Genomic DNA, 6,932 nt, shown 5'->3' on the forward strand with positions numbered 1-6,932 from the left:
TCTTTCCCTCTGCCTGCTGAGGAGGAAGGTATGGATCGTCGGAATCTGTTTCTGTTCTCATGCTGCCTCTCAAAATGCAGATAATGCAGTGTCTCTTATATGTATGTGCTATTGTACTAGCTAAGTGTAGTTGAATCTACAGGAAGATTAGAGCTTGTTTTAAACTGCTAACAAGCAAAGTAACTGAAGTCACTAGCTCTGCAGAATATTTGTAATTAGTATTTATTTTTCCTTTTGATTCAGGACTTAGGCCAGCAGAATTCCTTTGCAACCGGGGCAGATTCTACCCTCTATTACACCAAAGACCTTTGAAATAACTCTTGATATTGCCAAAATGAAGCAAAATCTTTGAGAGTGTAGAACAAGGGCAGAGTTTGGTCAGGGGGAGCAGTATTTTTAAAAATCAGTGGAAGAGAATGAAATTGTGCAGATGTCCTGCCTTTTGTTTTTCAGAAAGCAATGTCAGAAAGATTGACTTGGCAACGAAGATGTAACAGCACAGTCTGGACACTGCCCTTGTAGAATAAACTCAGCCATGTGTCACTTAATAGAGAGATCCCTGGACCAGAAGATCGATGTACAAACAGGACAGATGGGGACTGACAATTGAAAGAATGTAGAGGCTGATCCAAGGCTTACAGAGACCTGTCATTCCTGGGGTTTGCCTACAATCTCCCTCGACAAAAGAGCTCCTGAGGGAAGGGGGGGATTAGTCAAAAGTTGAGTCAAGTCTCCGGGGAAGATGGTTTCTTGGATAAAGTTGTCAACAAAAGGAATTGTTTAAGACTATTTGTTATAATTTCCTAGAGGGAGCTTCTGCCATTACTAACAGGATTACCAGCATACTGGTTCCACACCAGCAGAGCATTAGCCGTGTACATTGCAGACTGGTTGCTTAGAGCTGGATTCAGGGGTCTTCTTATACTGGGTCCTAAATATGTGCAGGTGTGGATGAGCAGAAGGTAGATGGCAAAGAATTAAGATGCAGCCAAACACAGGCCATTTTTGGTCCAACTGTTGCAGCAAGTCCTGGCTCATTAATGAGTTACCAGGATGTTTTAATCTCCTTGATCTCAGGGCTACTGACAGACTATGAGAAGGAAAGCTAATCTGAGGTGAGTGCTGATCAGGATGCATGGGGAAATGAGAGAGAATTTCCCAACTACATTTACTGTGAAATTTCTGATAGTATTCTTCCTGGAAGAATCAGGAAAGCAAGTAATTTACTCTGTTCCTGTACTACTCTGCCTGGTTTCAGTTATCTGGGATAATTTTTCTCAGCTCTGGGACATCAGAAATGTTGGTGTAACCTCACGGCAGTTCTGGGAAGAAAAGGAAGACAAAGATTCATCATTAAGGTGCAAGCATGCAAACCTTCTTGAATACTTCTTATTCATCTGAGTAGTTTCACTGGCATGACTGGGAGAACTCAGCAAGAATCACGCAGAGCATTGGAAGGCAATTGAGGCATTGGAAAAAAACCAGTGGAGTTATGGGGAGACATCAGAGAAATGGGTGGCAGCCATAGAAAGATCTGGAAGGTGACATTTTAGTGTAAAGGCGCTACATCTCCAGCCTTACCCCAGATCTGGGCAGGAAGTAGCAAAACTGTTTGTGTTGCCTTTGCCCTTGCTATAGACATAATTGCAGGAACATATAGGTTAGCTACATAAAAGAGTGTACAGACTATTTCCCAGCACTGCTCAGTTAAGAGGACAAGAGGTTTTCCTTATGTTACGTGACAGTCCTTAAAGTCTGCCTTGACAAAAGCTATGTCCCAAAACTCTTTCCACCCCTAGGTTGTGTAGACCCAGATCTCCCAAATATCAGCCACTCTCAAAGTGGGTGTGAATCCCTGACCTTTCTTTGAGATACTGAACAGAAAGTTTTCTCAATATTAGGACCTTCCGCCCTTCATCTGCTCTGCAATGTATCTGGAATAATATTACAGTGATCTCACAGCAGTATAAGCGAGAGCAGATGAGAGTATTCTAGAGTTCTGCTTAGGTGTGTACCACTGTGTCAGCTTCCCAAGCACAGGTTTATTTGTGGAGAGAAGGGTATTTGGCATTTGGAACCTTTTTAGAAGAAAAACAATAGTTCTTAAGCACACTGGCACTGGCTGTTGCATTGCAAAAGCTTCTAAGGACTGTTACAAATAAGTGGATGTCTGGCTGCATAGGTAGAAGACACCTCTCCACTTCTGAGTTATGCTGCGTCATCATATTCATGTTCAGAGTGGTTGTAAATGTTGCCCAAGATGGGATAGGGCTGTTTCGCATTCCTTTTGCGCTCTTGGAGACAGCTGGACTAAGAGCAGTGAAGAATCAGGATCTCTAATGCCTGCCATGGGATGGTTATGGCTGGATGTCTGCTCGTAATTGGGAGCTACTAAGTGCTCGAGATACGTTAAATGAAAGGGTCTGTTATGCATTGGCAGTGAGGGATCTAATGATGGGAACTGAATAATTTTCCTCATGGTGTCTATCCAGACCACCAGCTGTAAACTACTTCTGCCCTGGAGCAGCAGAGAGAAAAGCTTTGCTATTTTACGTGGTTATTACCCCACAACGGCCAAAGCCCTCTTGCTAAATTGCCAAAGGGTGGAACGATGCCTTCTAGCTCTGTACCTGGAGAGAAAGATTGCCAGGAAGACCCTGGCAAAAGGGTGCTGCAAGCCAGCATTCTTCAGTTCATTAACTTAACACTGGAGGTCCAATGCCTTAAATACGTCAGATCAGAGAGAGAGGTTGCCCCAGAACCAAAATAATATCCCAAATAATATCCCAAAATAGCAGGAGTGCTATTTACATCAGGAGTATCGACCTTGTAGATTTTCCACCCCCTGGCCTGCACGATCTCAAAAACAACAGCTCTCAGGGAAAATGGACATAGTGTTGTAATGAACACATCCAAATTCATGTACCAAGTTGGTGCCACCCAAAAAGGTGGTCCTGCTTCTCCCTGCTTCAAACTTCAGTCTTTCTCTCTTTTGCTCTCTGGCACTTTTCTAAGCCCTTGATGAGCTGAAACTCACTAAACAGGTGGAAACCTATTAACTCCCTTGCTGAGTTAGTTTTTCATTGCTCTAGTGAGCTGAGTCAGATTATGAAGGGATCAGAGAAGTAGCAGACTTCATGCATGGTGGAATGTAGAGTGGAAAAGGAGAAGCGGAAAAATACACAAAGTTCAGACTCTCTTATTTCCAGCCTGTTCACATCTAGTTTGTGTGGGTGGTCATCCCCTCTCACATCTGCATGTTTGATGTTCGGTTTTGGAACATTGAGTGGATTCTGGTGAATAAGTGCTCAGTACTGCCATCATGTATGTGGGCCCATCTCAAATCTAGGTGTTTGCTATTGAAGACCTCACAGAAAATCTCAGACACTGGCAGAGAGGTGCTGGACTGACCTTTCCTTTTTTTCCAGAAAAGACTTTCTCTTGGCAGGGGGTAGGATGCCTTGGCAAAACAGGTGAGAGTTTGTGAAGTGCAAGTAAATGGAGATCGTTGTGCTCGAGGGTCATCAAACTGTTTCTTCTCACCACCTAATAAAAAATTAAAAACAAATCTGAGATTTTGGAGAAATCCTTTAACATCCTCTTTTACGTAAAGAGAGTTTAACAGCAGACTTAAATATTTGCTTTAAAAACATGTTGAAGTAAATGAAAGAACTTCTTTCCCAGGCCAAGATTCTGTTTTACTTCAGCCCAGAGCAAGTTGTTGGCCAACTTACATATCCCCAACAAAAAATCTAAGCAACCCCCTGTCTGTAATGGTGCAAGTGGCAATGCTCTTTAAGGGCGGGGGTGGGGGGGGAAGTGGCAGAAAAATCCCCCTCACATGCCAGAATTGCATTTGGGGAGCCCAGATGAAAGCCCTGACGCAGGTCATGTGACAGGTGTCACTTCAGTAATGATATTGGGGCAGAGATAAAAGTCCTTGCCAGCTGGTCATGTGACACCGCTTCATTACTGGCACAGCAGGTGGTCGGAGAGTCTCAATGCCTTTATTTTTTATTATTTTTTAATTTTTTTTATTCTGTGATAATGAGAAAATGTTTAAACTTCCATCCCTGTGTTTAAACACTTCTTCATGCTGACAGCAGCAGGAGATCCCTTGATCAGCTGTCAGATGGGAAAGTGCAATTTTTCTGGAAAGTAAACAGCATGTTTGCCAGTTGGAAATAATTTTCTGTTTGTTGAGACTGCTAGTCGTGGTGTGATGGAGCCATGTCACAGCATCTGACAACTCAGGAGTGGGGAATAGAAAACAGGCTGAGAAATGGGTTTTAGACTGCGCTTCTGAAAACAGGAGCTTGAGATTTTTGACACTTCACTATTGTATTGTGGGGGAAAAAACCACCACTTATGGATTGCTTATGAAACTTTTAAAGCAGCCACTCAGTGTCAGTGGAGATATGTGGGACCTTCTAAAAGATGGTCCTGCATTTTAATAGAAACTTTCCTAAGAGAAAAATAAAAGGGACTTACAAAGGAATGGGGGGTGTGGTAACACGTGGGGGTGCAGGTGGCCAGATCTCATTCTCAACTAGCAAGAGAAAACAAAAAAAGCCTCCTTATATTAGAAAACTTCTCATGGCTCCAATGTCACATAGTCTTGGGAAACCAACTGGGAGTTTCAGGTGAGACAAGGAAGGCAAATGTGATCACAGGGTCATGCCAGAGAGCGCAACGCCGTACCAGGGCTGCTGGGCCCTGGCTGAAATCAGAGCTGTTACGCTCTCCTCTGGAAGTACTCTAGAACCCAGCCAAGGTCGCTTTAAATGCTAACCACACTTATTTCTTCTCCTATTAGGCAAATACCTTCTCAAAGTCAATTCCCGTAGAGAACAATAGATACAGATATAATGAACAGTTTTAATTAAAATTAAGGTTTGAATATGCATATGCAGAGACATACACAGCATTTTTTCTATGCAGACATAGACAACATCTTATATGCAGAATCAACAAATCAACCTGGTTTCAAGAGAAGGAAAGTTAATCACTGAGAGCATGGCTTGGATGGCCTATGAGGTATTTGCAGCAACTATGTTTCACGGAGTCGTTCACAGTCTCCCAACAAACCCTTTCCTCTGCAGGCTGTTTTGCAGCCTTCTCCCTCTTCCTCAAGATCCCCATTTTTTTAATTACTGCCTGTTATACTTCATGTTGGCTCATTAAAACAGAAGTTTCAATGCCCAGTTGGTCTCTCACTTGCACCAGGAGAGCCCTAGGACTTCGGCTTCAGCTCCAGCCCCTTGAGTGCGGCGGGGCTCCACAGAGGTCGGTGGAGCTGGGGACGCGGCTGCCTCCCTCTCTCCCCCACCGCTGCCATCAGGGGCAGGGCTGGACCTTCAGCAAAAATGATCCCAAGCGAAAAGATCAGATCAGAATCTGGCCCTTTGTTAGCAGTCGTTAAAAAAACATTGCACTTTTAATAGGAGCTTATTTAATTAGCAGACTAACAGGCTCCATCAGATAAGCTGGGGATTTCCCTGGGAATCTGAGTCACATACTGCCCAAGTGCTCTGCGCCCTATGGTTAACCCTCTCCTTGCAGAACCAGAATGAAGAGGCCAAATCCCAGGAAAAGGGTTATTTTTGGATTCTTAAGGGAGAAGGAAAAGTCCTCCACTGAGCCTTGAAAGCCCTGGAGGTGCCAGTGCCTGCCGCCTGCCGAGTGTGAGTCACACATGCTGGAAGGACCCAGGAGGATCCTGGCGCCAAACTGTAGCTGCTGCAGACAGGAGACTCACCTGATCTCTCTCGCCTGATAAACACGCTGACATTTGGCAGCCTGACAGCTTCACAGTCCTGTAAGAGGCTTCCTAATTAGAACCTTCGTGAGAAAAAATTCTCAACTTGAAGTTTGTCTCTAGCTTCCTTGCTGCACTTTTTTTCTTTCCCTTTTTGTGCCTTTTCTCTGTTTTCAGTGTTTTCTCTCACAGGTTCTCAATACATCCCCTCCCTGCAGACGGAAGCTGTTTGAAACACAAGGCAGGAGAAAGGGTCATTTTTAGCTGTCCTCTCAACTCACAACAGCTCCCAGCAAAAGCACCTTTCTTGCATTGCAGCGTTGCCCTTGAAGGAGACAGGGAGATAAGGCAGAGGAAAGGACAGTGCATGGTGAAGTTTATAGTGAAGCAAAGTACAACCAGTCTGGAAGAAAACCAAACCAGTCCCGTTCATTCCTAGTCAGACTGGTAGGGCAAAACCAGTGCTACCAGCTGGCAGAAGAATGGGGACTCTGGGTCTGGATCCAGCCCTCAATTTTGCTTTCCTCTACAGCAAGCTGGCCCTGAACAGCTCGTCACGACGCCCCAAGCATTTGAGCTGTAGCTGAGTTTAGTGTTGCCTTCAAGCTGCACAGTACCAAAATGCTGCTGAATCATAGCAAGATATTCATCCAGCTGATCATAAGATGAAATATATTTTGTAGAGATATGTACTGTTACAGAAACAGACCTTTTAAAGCTAAATCATATTCCACCCATTTACCCCATCACATGAATGTTCTCTGAATAGTGCTAGAAAAGTTCTTAAAATGCAATAACCTCTGAATCTGAGGTTATATCAACAAGCAACACCTGCTAAGACAAGTACAACTCTTTTACTGGATTTATTTCCTAAAGGGTTATTTGCTAATAGTGAGATAGATTGATTGTTCTCTATTTAATACCCCGAAGACTTTTCCAGGTTAACAAGGCAGGTAGCAAAGCTCTCAAAGACAATAGCCATTGTATACTCTGCAACAGCTTGGATACAGATACAAACAACAAAATCCACTTTATGTTAGAGGGTTGTTCCTCTTCACTGTCCTCCTCAGTGATTACTGTATTTCCTAGATAGCCACCAGAAAGGGGCAGAAACTTGGGATTCTCCAGCCTTGGCCATGCGTCGCATCAGACAGCTCTGTATGAGTCCACCATT

The sequence above is a fragment of the Buceros rhinoceros genome, unplaced genomic scaffold (assembly GCF_000710305.1).
Source record: "Buceros rhinoceros silvestris isolate BGI_N320 unplaced genomic scaffold, ASM71030v1 scaffold10181, whole genome shotgun sequence".
Classification (NCBI taxonomy): domain Eukaryota; kingdom Metazoa; phylum Chordata; class Aves; order Bucerotiformes; family Bucerotidae; genus Buceros; species Buceros rhinoceros.